At 43.8% G+C, this 14,577-nt stretch overlaps 1 protein-coding gene across 1 annotated transcript in view; it reads right to left on the bottom strand.

The window, feature by feature from the left end:
• The window catches only part of LOC126484745 (uncharacterized), a 131,423-nt gene that overhangs the window by 91,887 nt on the left and 24,959 nt on the right, over window positions 1-14,577 (bottom strand). The gene's annotated exons all lie outside the window — the stretch shown is intronic.

The raw sequence follows: 14,577 nt of genomic DNA, 5'->3' as shown, positions 1-14,577 counted from the left end.
TTGTTAGTAACAGCAACATGTTCTGGCGTAATGAAACAAAAATCCTTAAAGTATATATTCTCCAAAAATGGTCACAAATAATCTTTCAAAGTCGTTAACTTAATAATATCACACACAGGTTGCTGCAATGACATCAGCAGGTTTCGACTAAAGCACAGTACATTTGCTGTAACACACTGCATTCTTTTTGTTAGATAAGGTGAAAACCAATTATCAGCAATAGCCCCAGTCCCGTAATATTCTCCAAAGCTTCAATGAATTGCCCTTCAAATGGTGTCGGCAACCTCCATAAAATACCAATTAAAAATTTAAATGACAAATTACGACTAAGAGTCCGTTCAGGGATGACGTTAAAGAAGCCTACGACTCAGCTGCTACTGTAAAATCCTACAGTTATAATATTTATGCATATATAAAAACCTGTATAACTTAATATCGGCGAAGATATTACACGCATTTTGAACTCGTCATTTGTCAAAGATGACGTCCCAAAATTTGTATAGAGTAATACAAACCAAAAACTAGCTATGTTATTTCAACACAACAATGTAAAACAATCTCGAAACGTAACCTGTCAGTGCTCCGCTCGCCATTGGCTATCTTCACGAGTTGACTGTCGACTGAGCTGTCAGCGGTGTGAGTTATTATCCGTGATCCAATGGTTACGAATTGCAGATCAGCTAAATATAAACCACTGCCTTAGAGAGTCTGTAGATGCCAAAGTGGTATAAGCCCTCCATAAACACTACGGATCATAACTTTCATTACGACAACTTCAAAACATTCGACACGCGGAATATATATCCTTTTTCACATTGCAACGGTAAACGTTTCTTACTTGAACTGCACATTTGTCAGCAAAATAACGTCGGTCATACACTGTTGAGTCACGTTATTACCATCCACCAAACAGTACCCAACAAACAGTCGTTTTCAGCACCCACAACAAGAAACATAATTGGAATTGACTCAGTCAAGTGCTAAGACATGATTGCGCGTTTCTGAAGTCATCCTGTTTGCTGCGATTCTTACAGCTATTGAGTGGTGGGGAATTCACATGTCTATGACGACGAAAGCAGAATTCAGATTTTGGCGCACGTGAGCAGTCGGAATGGGTTTGTAACCATCTGTACCACGAGCGTCTGTCGCGTAGAACAGTGGCTCCTAAGACTGCTTTAAAACATTTAAATTTCCTAGTGTTTTTCGAGCAATGGTTACACAGTGAATATTCAGCGCTTTTTGATGGCCACGGCGACATCCGTTGTAGTATGAAGTGAAAGCGAGAATAATCAGAAAATTGTATCCGTCGCAAAAAATGACTATGTTTAGTTTCGATATTCTCGGGTGCCTTAGAAACTGTTCCGTTGACACACCGCCATTAAAACGGAAGACGACGCCATCTACGAACTTCAGAGTCCGTAAGCTACACGGAATGATGGACTTTCGTACTGGGCCCAAGCCTGGTCTGAGTAAATCACACAAATGGCTGGTCGGCTGTATCGCGTGCGCCTCACGGCTAACGTCGTAGTTTTATTTGTTTACTTACTTACTAACAAATCCGGCAACGTTTCGCAATTACTAAAGAAGTATGGGAATTGGATACATGTCCTAATCTCTTCCTCACCCTCTCTGTCCATCTCCTCCTCCTCCTTGTTCATCTCCTCATCCTCCCACTCTCTTTATCCATCACCTCCGCTCCCCTCTCTCTGTCCATCTCCATCTCCTCCCTCTCTATCTCCTCCTCCCCCCATTCTCTCACTAAGCCTGAACCTAGTTTATTGTTATTGCAAATTTACGTTCCGTTATAGTATCCTAAACATAAGCTGATAAGCTATAGCCGGCCGAAGTGGCCGTGCGGTTAAAGGCGCTGCAGTCTGGAACCGCAAGACCGCTACGGTCGCAGGTTCGAATCCTGCCTCGGGCATGGATGTTTGTGATGTCCTTAGGTTAGTTAGGTTTAACTAGTTCTAAGTTCTAGGGGACTAATGACCTCAGCAGTTGAGTCCCATAGTGCTCAGAGCCATTTTTTTTGATAAGCTATAAATACAACTCTTCTGTTTTCCGTGAAAACTGACTGCGAGGAAGTAAACAAAACAGTGCAATATCACGAATACAATTTCTGTTTAAAAATATCTACAAGGTGGACAGAAACAGTGCAAAAAGCTTGTAAGGGAATTACAGGGTAGGATGTGCTGAATATGTTCCGCCATTTCCAACTTAATTATCATCAAAGTTTTTCAATCAGGCCGATGCGCGCGCAAATTCAAGCGACCCGCCAGAGGCAGTGTAGTCAAACATGTATTTCGCTCGACTTCCTGAAACCAAATAAGTGAGCAATACAAAAACTGGACATGGGACTGTAGTAAGGATCGAATCCTAGCCAAAGGCTGACCAGTCTCGTGCGCTCTCATCTACGCTTTGAGAACAGCCGACACTAACTGTATCTGGCGGGCCGCTTGAATTAGCGCCCGCAACGGCCTGATTGAAAAACTTCAATGCTAATTAACTCGTAAACGGCGGAACGTATCTACTTTTTTCCTTACAATTATTTCTCAGCACTATCTACCCTGCAACACCCTTACAAGCTTTTCAGACCGCCGTGTGTGTGAAAGAATACATATAGGACAAACAATTTTTCCTGTGATTTTAAATGTCCTACTGCGGTAGTTAAAACAGACTACGGGGAAAGAAAACAAAACCGACATATCACATCAGAGCAATGCACAGCATTTTATTTCCCGCAATCGTTTTTTACAGACAAATTTTACATTGTTGTGTAAAAAATATACAGCTTATGTTCATATGAATGTTTATTAGAATGCCCTATAAAATTTGTAGTAAATTTGTCAAGCACTTTTCGAGAATTTTGATAACAAAGTTTCATGTCCATCCGAACGTTTATTGCAATAACGTGTAAAATTCGATGTCTCTCGCTCAAGAATGTTTCGAGAATTTTTGTAACGTTTCCCTTTTATATATTACAAATGTACATTATAAGAGTTCACTGCAGTAGCTAGCTATACAGGGCGAATCTCCTAAAACTTGCACCGCAGATATTGTGGAAATGGAAAGTGCTATTTACGTGCGGTTTTTACGAAATGTATTGGTAGTCTGTGGTTCGGTATTGTTAGACAAAAAACTGTAATAATACTCAGAACGTGTATTTTTTGTGCAAACATACACTTTTTTAAATGGAGCAGTGTCTGTTGAAACTAACAGTGTAAAAGTAGGGTAAATTAGAATGTCAGTGGTGTTTGCTACAGGATTCTAGAACGAGTCGTTTACGAGAGATCGTATTTTGACAAGTTTCCACGCCGACACTTGTCTCGCGGTTCAGCCTGCGTAATTGCCAGGTACGATGTTGTTCTTTTTTCTTAAGGTGTGCTCGTGTTCCTTGAGTGCATTGCGACTTGCTAACCGGTTAGTGCGTGACAGTAGGTCGCAAGTGAACGATGGAATTTACTAATGCAGAAAAAGCCGACATGCTCATGGTGTATGGAGAGTGGAGGAATAATGCAGTTCGTTCTTATACGGCATATGCGGCAAGATACATCGACTATCTCGGCAGTTATCTATCAGCCTCTTCAACCAGTTACTTGAAAGTGGTAGTGTAGCGCATGGCCAAGATAACAGAAGGAAGTAAGTGACAACAGAAGAGGGGGAAATTAATGTTGATGCTGCTGCTGCAGTTGATCCGCATACTAGCTGCCGCGCAATCGCACGAGGAAAAAGATTTGGAAATTTGTGGTAAGTCCTATGGGATCAAACTGCTAAGATAATCGTTCCCCTAGGCTTACACACTACTTAATCCAACTTAAACCAACTTACGCTAAGGATAACACACACACGCATGCCCGAGGGAGGACTCGAACCTCCCACGGCGGGAGCCGCGCGAACCGTGGCAAGGCACCCAAGACCTCGCAGCTACGAGTGAGACAAGTGTCCTACGCCTTCCCCATTGACATACGTTCCATCCCTATGGCATCTCTCACCATCAAGAGCTGCATGGAAACGGTTATGAGAACCGTTTTAACTTTTGTACATGGGCAATAAGACAAGAAACCCCGTTGACTGCGTCAGGTGGAACGTCAGCGTCCATGGAGTGTAAACATGTAGTGTCAACTACTAGCTCATAGGCGCGTTCTCCGTAGACGGAACACTGAACGCTCATAAGTATCGCTTCCTCCTAACAGACCGTTTTCCACAGATGCTAGGAGACGTTCCTATGCAGACTAGGAGGAACCCGTAGTAATAACATATCGCTTTCCAGCCCACACTGCACGAAGCACTACAACATGTCTTCACGAATTGTTTCCAAATCGTTTGACTGGACACAGAGAGCTTGTACCCTGCCCGACCCTTTCACCGGATTTGTCGCCTGTAGGCTTTTTTCTGTGTGGAAAGTTGAAACAAGCTGTCTAGAAGGACGTACCAAATACAACCGATGATACGCAACGAGCTATTACTGCAGCTTGCGCGGACATCTCCGCTGAAATACTAGCACGTGTGCAGCAGTCGCTCCAAAACAGACTGGAGGCGTGTATTGTCGCTGCCAGTGGTCATTTTGAGCACAACCTGCGTAACTTGTTTCAGTGTTAAATAAGAATAATTAGTGTTCACTCAAGACAGAACTACATTTTCACAATTGTACAAGGGGAAGTCAAATGACAACGTTAAGAGTGAAATTAAAATAGACATTTCGCCACAAGCATCTGTAATTTGGCAGTACTGTTAGCAATTCAAATTGCTAGAACTGCTTGCGACATGCACCAAGTAAGAACAGCGCTCTGTCAGACATTTTCTGAGCGGTAAAGGTACGAAACCAATTGAAGTCCGTTGAAGAAGGAAGTCCCAGTATGGTGGTGCAAGTCTATTATTGCAGCGACTGCATGAGTGGAGTAGAAAGTTCGGAAATGGCGTTACTTCTGTGACAAACGCTCAGCGACCGGTTCAGTCATACCGCATTGTTACAGCTGAATCTACTGCAGCGGTTTATGCCATTGTGATGGAAAATCATCGTGTGAAGGTGGATTAAATAGCCGCAGATCTGAACATTACCAAGGCTCAGCACATCACATCATTTATGAAGTGCTGAAGTTTCGCAAAGTGTCTGCAAGATGGGTGCCACACCTGCTCACTCAAGAACCGAAAGAGCAATGTGTTGACATCTGTGAAGAACTTTTACGGCACTTTGAAGCGGAAGGTAATGGTTTCCTTGCGCGCGGAAATCGTTACAGGAGACGAAGCCTGGGTGTACTACCACCAACCCCAACCCCAAACGAAACCTAAAATGTTCCGGACGCAGCCATCTGCAGGGAAGCTTTGTTGACTCTCATTTGGCATGGACGCGACGTTGTCTTGGAACGCTAAACGTCTAGGAAAAACAAAATCTTGAAAAACACAGCCCTCAGTCGCGAACACAATTAATTTGGTCCGCAGCTCGTGGTCGTGCGGTAGCGTTCTCGCTTCCCACGCCCAGGTTCCCGGGTTCGATTACCGGCGGGGTCAGGGATTTTCTCTGCCTCGTGATGACTGGGTGTTGTGTGATGTCCTTAGGTTAGTTAGGTTTAAGTAGTTCTAAGTTCTAGGGGACTGATGATCTTAGATGTTAAGTCCCTTAGTGCTCAGAGCCATTTGAACCAATTAATTTGTGACCTAGGTTTCGGTGTCACAAGGGACACCTTCTTCGGACAAAATTAAAACTAAAAGTTACAGCATAACGTACCAAAAATACGAAAGCTGCGGTCATACCTGACAGCGTCCGATAGTCAGCATCAAAATAAAATGCAACACTGGTGCAAGCCACTAGGGGCTGCCATGTGTCCTCTGCTACAGTTTTGTGTTGACTGTAGCAGAGGACACATGGCAGCCCCTATTGGCTTGCACCTCTGTTGCATTTTATTTTAATGCTATCTGACGCTGTCAGGTATGACCGCAGCTTTCATATTTTTGGTTCGTTATGCTGTAACTTTTAGTTTTAATTTTGTCCGAAGAAGGTGTCCCTTGTGACACCGAGACCTAGGTGACAAATTAATTTGTGTTCGCGACTGAGAGCTGTGTTTTTCAAAATTTTGTATTATACAACAGTCGTTGATTGACAGCCATATTAAAATCCTTAAAAAAAGTCTAGGAGAAACACCATCACCAGTACGTCATATTCCAATATGTTAAAAAATCAGCTTCAAGGAGATGTAGACTTGACGTGGACTTCTGACTAAAGGTGTCATTTTGCCAAATGAAAATTCTCGGCTTCTTACTGCCTGGGCATCACTTGCAGCTTTTGATGACCCGCACTTTGAATCTTCGCCACATCCGCCATACTCACTAGGCCTCGCACCGAGTGATTACCGCATGTGTGGACCACTCAAAGAGGCAATGGGAGGAAAGAAATTTCGTTTCGATGAAGAGGTGCAGCAGGCGGTGCACGTCAGGATTTTGTTGGATTCCCCCTCGTATATATGAAAGCAAACACGAACAAGTAAACTTTAATCACAAGATGACAAACTTTACTTTATTGTTTTCCACGTCCTGAAAAGTAAGTTTGTAGGGGCACAGTAAACAAGCACCAATAGAACAGTGAGGCGTCGTAAACTGCACGCGTCTTTGGTATCCGCAGGGCCGTCAGTAGGGCAGAGCACATGGCGACCGGGCGGAGGCGGCGGGCAGGCCGACACGGCGCTCCGAGGCGCCCACTTGCAGGTCGTGTCCCGTTACCCGGCCGGCTGCGGGTCATCCGCTGTGCCATCCAGTCGCCTCCCCAGCTGCCTGTGTCGCCCACATCAATCTGCTCTACAATGAAGCCGCTTTCACACAAGTAGCTTCCTTGCCTCAATCGACTGCCGTATCTCTACTGTAGCGCCGCTGCGTATATTACCTAATCTTGAAGATATTTGCGGTTGATGTTGTTGTATGCAGAGAGATAAATGACAACGCTAGAAAATTGTAGAGAAACACAGACAGAGAAGTAGGAGATTTGGAGTAGAGGTTTGCAACTGACTCTCAAAATAAAAGAAAGGGTATCGTATTGCACATAAATGAACGGACGGAAAAAAAGTCAGCACCGAGAAGGAGTTGTGCGACGTAAACGAAAGTTGGTAGGCATGCTTCTACATCTGAAAGACGATTTCTATTCCAACTACGCGCCAGTCGGATAAGAGTGGGGCTATGAGGAGGAAACTCTGGTTTGCTTTAAATAAACGCTTCAACGGTCGCGAGCATTAGTTACCGTTGAGACTGGACGCGTTGAGTTGATTTTAATCAAGAATGCCTTTAAGGCTACAAAGACGCTATTATTAAGACACTCACTGAGCTTGAACAAGGTCGTGTAATATGGCTACGATGAGCTGGATGTTCCTTTGCGATACTGCAGAAAGACTGCAAAGACTGGACATAATTGCTGGCTGCAGTGGTCAGACTGGCCTCCGGACGACCACATGACACTACCGACATGGAAGACCATCGTGTTCGGCGTATGGCTCTGGCGTATCGTACTGCATCTGCTGCAGCAGTTGGTGCCACAGTGACACAACGAACTGTTAGAAGTCAATTAGTTCAAGCACAGCTCCGAGCTAGACGACCTGAAGCGTGCGTTCCACTGACCTCAATCCACCGCCATTTTCGACTTCAGTGGTGTCAACCGAGAGCTCACTAGTGGTCAGACTGGAGGTCCGTGGTATTTTCTGATAAAAGCTGGTTCTGCCTCGGTATCTGTGATGGCCGTGTTCTGGTTAGAAGGAGGCCAGTTGAGGGCCTGCAACCAAACTGTCTGCGTGCCAGGTGCACTGGACATACACCTGGAGGTATGGTCTGGAGTGCGATTTCGTATGACAGCATGAGCACTCTAGTGGTTATCCCACGCACCCTGACTGAAAATTTTGTACATTAGTGTGGTTATTCGACCTGTTGTGCTGCCATTCATTAACAGCATTGCAGAGGCTGTTTCCCAACAGGATAACGCTCGTCCACATACCGCTGTTGTAACACAACATGCCCTACAGAGGACCGACATGTTGCTTTGGTCTACCCTATCGCCAGATCTGGCTCTAATCGAGCACATATGGAAAATCATCGGACGACAACTCCACTGTCACCCACAAACAGCACTAGCTGTCCACGTATTGAGCGACAAAGTGCAACAGGAATGGAAGTCCATCCCACAAACGGACATCCGGCACCTGTACAACACAATTTATGCACGTTTTCATGCTTGCATTCAACGTTCTGGTGGTTACACCGGTTATTAACGTACTAACATTTTCCACGCACCCTGAATGCAAAATTGTACGCCAAGCCCACTCATCAGTATAATGTTACATGCTCTCTGGCCTGAATGCATACACTGATTCGTTTGGGAAGGGTGTCATAACGCTATTTTATCCTCTCCTATGGCAAGTTGGTACACAGCTTTTATAAGTGGCCCTTGATATCCTATATACTGGCACTGGGACGGAGATGACGCTCAAGCTGGTCCCATGCATGGTTTATCGGGGACTGATCTGGAGTTGTTGCTGGTCACGGGAGTACCACAACATCACACACACAGGTCATAGAGATACGTCCTGTGTGAGGATGAGAACTGCGCTCTTGAAAAAATGGCGGCACGATAGTGTTGATGAGAGAGAATACGTGAGGTCGCAGGACGTCAGTGACGTACTGTTGTGCCATCACATTTCTCTTCAAACAGTACCAGCCGTGACCTGAAGTCATACCCGATAGCTCTCCACATCATGACGTCACGATTAATATCGTTGTGTCAAAACACCTCTCGCTATGTCGAGCACATACCCGCCGACAATAGTTATCCGTAGTAGTGCAGAACCGTGATTCGTTGTTGAATACAGTGCGACGCCATTCGTCAGCTTCCCATCCTCGGCAACATTTCAAATATAGAGTGCATGAGTGTTGAGGTGTTAACGTCGCCCTTCGCATGGGTCGGTCAGTTCTCTAGTCCGGCTGCTGCTAGTCTCCGACCAACGGCGCAGTATGACACAGAATCTTTCAGGGAGTCCATTACTTGTCCTCTGATGTCAGGAGCAGATGCAAAGCGGTAACGATGTGCTTGGTGCACAATACGATGTTCCTCTCTTGTGGTGGTCGAGCGGAACCCTGATAAGGAGTGTGCCTGCCCTCGAGTTCCCATGTAGTCCAACATCGAATCACTGTCACATACGAATAACCCAGAAGTGTGGATATTGCGTGATTCTAACAGCCAACCAAATGGAGACAAATGGGGAGCCCTTTAAATTCTGTCATGTTTATAGCGCGGAATCACGTGTATATACGGCAACTCTGGTGATCACTCAACGTCTTTTCAGGCCACTTATATACCCTACTAGGCCTGGTAACAACGCCAAAGACGAACAACACCAATATACTCTACCTGTCACAGAGAACTGCAACTAACACTACATATCTGCCGATAGAGTGTAAAAGCTATACTGACATCCGATGACGTCTTCTGGGGACTTCCCATTTTTTGTCAGGCAATGTACTAATTACGGGAGTAGCTCAAGGAAACGTTACAGCGCCGTTACTGTTTACATTACACCATAAAGGAAGAGATCCATTACCGTTCGATAGCGTGATTTGCGAAAAATCACAACCGTAAGATGCTTAGAAATAACCGTCTGGGAAGACATCAGTTGGAATGGCCACATAAAAATAGATGCTTATAATTACGTCAAGGAAACGTCATTTAGTCTCGAAAATTTATTTAAAGAGCTTTAAGAGTTTTTATATAACAAATTCGGAGGCATTACTTTTCAGCAAGCCCTCACCCCTCTCCTTCCCTGTCGCTTACTGTAATGTCCCATCTCCTAAAAGCAACTCTAACTTACTGTACATTGTTCAAATAGATGAAGTAATAAAATTATAATTTAAAGTTTTAGAAAGCATCCGTGACTGGAGGACAGCGATTGCTATAAAATGTTAAAATATCAATAAAAACAGTCTTGATTGCGTTTTCAGATTATTTAATTGTTGGCAACCGGTTCTGGCCCTTTCCTTAGACCATGTTTAGGCTTACACCGCTGTAACACAGTAATAACATGCATTAAGTATACAGTAATACAGTAATAATACGCATTCAGTATACACCGATGTAATACAGTAATAATACACATTCAGTATGAATGCGTGTAATTACTGTATTACAGCAGTGTAATCCTGAAGATGGTGTGAGGAAAGGGTCGAAATCGGTTGTCAACAAATAAAAAGTCTGCAAACGCGATAGAGACTGTTTTTATTGATATTTAAGACTACAATTCCTCAAAAGTTGGCGTAGTAACAATTCTCTGTTAATTACTAAAGAACCTAAAAATAGCAAACCAAAAAGGAGCTATAATTACAGGAAGCCTAGAAATAATTATAGCCACTAGCGATAATTAGGGTACAATATCTTAGGTTTAAATTATCCAGGGAGTATGGCTACATAAAAAAAATTGTAAGCTGTATCCTCAGTAATAATAATAACAATAACGGTAACAATGTAACTACTAAATGACCTTACAGGTTAACATGACTGGAGGAACTGAACACATCTTGAGACACGAATTAAGATAAACACGAATGAGAAAAAAATTTCCGAACACTGGGGTTACTATTTAGGTTGTCCAAGCGATAGGACCGCCCCTGTTTACTGTAGGAAACCAGCTTGGGTGCAATCAGTGCATTGGTATGAAACTGAGACAGGTTTCGGAGCAATCTTAGTCGAAGCTGTGATAAATATTACTAAGACAATAGAACACGAAAGTCAGATGCGTCTGAAAGACGGTACTCATCATTTTCAGCAGTTATAATACTAATGGAAACAGAAAATGACTAACATTCATCTTCTTACCTTTATGCCACTTTCATGTCATATTAATAAAGTTTTTGCACAGTAAGTGTGTATTTGGATCACAGTCAAAAACGAAGAAATAATCATTAAAGCTTGCTTTCAGAATCTCATATATCACATTTTTCACCGCTGTGAATAGGAATCCGAAGGTGTCACTTGCAGTTGACCCTCATCTTACATGCAACATGTCGCCATTGGACATGAGCCGCAGATCGGAATTGACAAAGAAAAAGTTAAGACATTAGACTCTGATCGAGCAGATTGCTAACGTTGTTAAAAATACTAAGTTAGATAGAAACGCTAAGAACAGGATGGTTATGCTGCTATTTGGCAGCCAGTGACACAGTGTGCATTTGCACGAAGCATTAGGTAGGGAATACCTTGGTACCAGCATTTTTAAGCTAAGTCCAAAGCTTAGGAAGGTGACAGGATATTCAGAGGTAAGGACTCTACTTAGGAGAATCAGGAAGTTATAGTGGGGAAGGTTGAGAAAAATGTCACAAGGGAACCTCCCCATCGCACCCCCCTCAGATTTAGTTATAACTTGGCACAGTGGATAGGCCTTGATAAACTGAACATAGATCAATTGAGAAAACAGGAAGAAGTTGAGTGGAACCGTGAAAAAATAAGCAAAATATACAAACTGAGTAGTCGATGGGCCACTTAGGCAACATCAAGGAAAACGTGAGCTCAGTAGGGCCGTGGTCCCGTGGTAGCGTGAGCAGCTGCAGGAGGAGAGGTCCTTGGTTCAAGTCTTCCCACGAGTGAAAATTTTACTTTCTTTATTTTTGCATAGTTATTATCTGTCCGTTCGTTCATTGACGTCTCTGTTCACTGTAATAAGTTTAGTGTCTGTGTTTTGCGACCGCATTGCAAAACCGTGCGATTAGTAGGCGAAAGGACGTGCCTCTCCAATCGGAACCGAAAACATTTGATCGCAAGGTCATAGGTCAACCGATTCCTCCACAGGAAAACACATCTGATATATTCTATGCGACACTGGTGACGGCATGTGCGTCACATGACAGGAATATGTTGTCGACCCACCTAACTTGTGCACTTGGCGAATGGGTAAAAGGATTCTTCTACCTTGCCCGATTTAGGTTTTCTTGCGGATGTGATAATCACTCCCAAAAAAATGATGAAAACATAAGAGTTTTGTCACATAAACTGAAAATAAAAAATTAAAGTTTTCACTCGATGGAAGATTTGAACCAAGAACCTTTCGTTCCGCAGCTCCTGCGGTCCTGCTGTCCATGATGTTGCCTATCTTGCCACGAACTACTCATTTTGTATATTTTGCTTATTTTTTCACAGTTCCACACAACTTCTTCCTGTTTTCTCAATTTATCTGTGTTCAGTTTTTCAAGGCCTATCCACTGTGCCAACTTATAACTAAATCTGAGGGGGGTGCGATGGGGAGGTTCCCTTGTTAGTAAGGACTGCGCTTATGTTAAGGCTATGACATAAACAGGAATGTCATGCGGATTCACACCGCCAATGTCGACTTTGACCAGCTATTCAGACGTCATAATCAACCCCATCTTGACAAAGCTGTAAGGTGAGTTAACATCAGATTTTAGAGGATGCTGATGGCTACAAACAATACACATATCTCGATGATGCGGGTTGAGATTATCCGTAGGTCAGGAAGCGCTAAACGCGGCGTACACCTGAATAAGTCTAGAACAAGGTGAATCGTTATTATAAATGACAGTAATGTGTGTGGATCTGTGTTGATTCACTGGTAGATTCCTGTACTTGCATGCAGAAAGGCTAGACTTTTTAGGATTACTTTAGTTAAGATGAATCCCTTCTTCACAAACCTTCGTTTAATAGCGGGAATTAGTTCATTAACTAAATGGGGAAAGCAGACCAGAATACTCAGTGAATTCGTTTCAACAGCTACTAATAGACAATGAATTTAACATTATTTGCGTTTAAGAGAAGCGCCGCTTCCGCACAGAATAAATACCGGATGGTTATAATTAAACTGAATGTGTCCCGAGTGTTGCAGTGCGGACTGTATACATCGCAGGACGCTGAAACATCGTCGGTATTCTGTTAATCGGCGTGCTCATCACCAGTTGAAAATATGGCGTTGGTAGCAGTCAGAATGTACAGAATATAGTCTGGGTGCAGGAAAAGCGGTGGAACGATCAAACACATCATTACGCTGGTTCTGGCACGTTTATTAGAATATGGTCGCAAGTTACAATATGTATTCAGTCTTTTCCGACTCAGTAAAATGCATCCATGACAAGGCATAATCGACAGTTGCTCGCAACATCTCCGATGTAATCAGAGCGATATGTCGTCATATGCTATCCTTCAAATCAGGTAGAGTCCCGTAACATCCCTGATAGACACGATCTTTCAGACACCCACACAACTAGAAGTCACACTGATTTAGATCGGGGGATCCGGAAGACCAAACATCGTGAAATTGTCTAGAAATGATGCGGTCGTTACCGAACGTTTCTCGAAGCAAATCTTTCACCTGACAAGCGGCGTGTAGTGTTGCCCAATCTTGCACGAAAATAGTGGTGGGGACACATTTGCGTTCGCGCAAAGCTGGAATAACGCGTTACACAAGGAGGTCCTTATAACGTACATATGTCACGATACACCTAACAGACTCGCGAGAGTGTATCTCCTCAAAGAAAAACGGACCAAGGTTAAATGAACTTTTGAAACCACGCCACACAGCCACATAAACTGATGGCAGTGGATATTCCTGCACAACGTGTGGCGGAGTAGGACCGCATGTGCGACAGTTTTGTGCATTGACGGCACCGTGCAGAGTAAAATCTGTCTCGTCCGCCGAAGAATATTTACCAGCCACATGTCTATCTTGGAGCTTCATTTGGAGCACGTTCTGAAACTAGTAGGGACACCACTGTCAAATGCGCCGCAAATCTTTTGATCACAGCTCGAGCACCGGCTGCAGAAATTGAGGTATGTGTTGCACGGTCGGCTATGGCTGCAGCAACTTCATCAATGACTGCCATGGGATTGGGCCGCCTTTCTCTCCCTGGTGCACCACCTGATTCACCTGTTTCTTAAAAATTTCTTGTTCATGTTGTTTAACCCATTTCTTGACAGACTCGCGGTTAGAGGCGCCATGTCACTGATTGTACGGCCCCTCCCGCAGGAGGTTCGATTCCTCCCTCGGGCATGGATGTGTGAGTGTTGTTGTTAGCATAAGTTAGTTTAAGTAGTGTGTAAGTCTTGGGACCCATGACCTCAGTAGTTTGGTCCCTTAGGAATTCACACACATTTGAACATTTCTTGAGATGGGATCTCTTCGCGGCTGTTTCTGTTGGCGATATTCCCGCAGTGCAGCACTGCTGTTGCTGCGTTCTGATAAAACAACTTTTCCAGCAGTGCACGGCGTTTCATCTCAAACAGCCATCGCGTTTCGTACGGGAAACTGCAACCTTCATAAACCTTTAAACCTTCATAAACCTTTACACCATCACTTCACAAAAGAAATCAACACGCGCCGCCAAGCAACAAACAGCATACAGACGTCAAATAGGAAACATTTCACATTGGGACTGCTTAGAGCGCCATACTTTCGCCTAGTGTTAGGAATTGGAACTTTTACTTTTTTCAGCATACACCGGGGTCACACCGATTAACGAACATACCTACGATGATTCAGCGCCCTCCAATGTATACAGTCGTCATTGTAGCACTCGGAACACTGAGTTTTGGTATAACCACCCGGTACTAAG

Source organism: Schistocerca serialis, chromosome 1 (genome assembly GCF_023864345.2).
Source record: "Schistocerca serialis cubense isolate TAMUIC-IGC-003099 chromosome 1, iqSchSeri2.2, whole genome shotgun sequence".
NCBI lineage: Eukaryota > Metazoa > Arthropoda > Insecta > Orthoptera > Acrididae > Schistocerca > Schistocerca serialis.
This window is presented reverse-complemented; position numbering and strand designations above follow the sequence as displayed.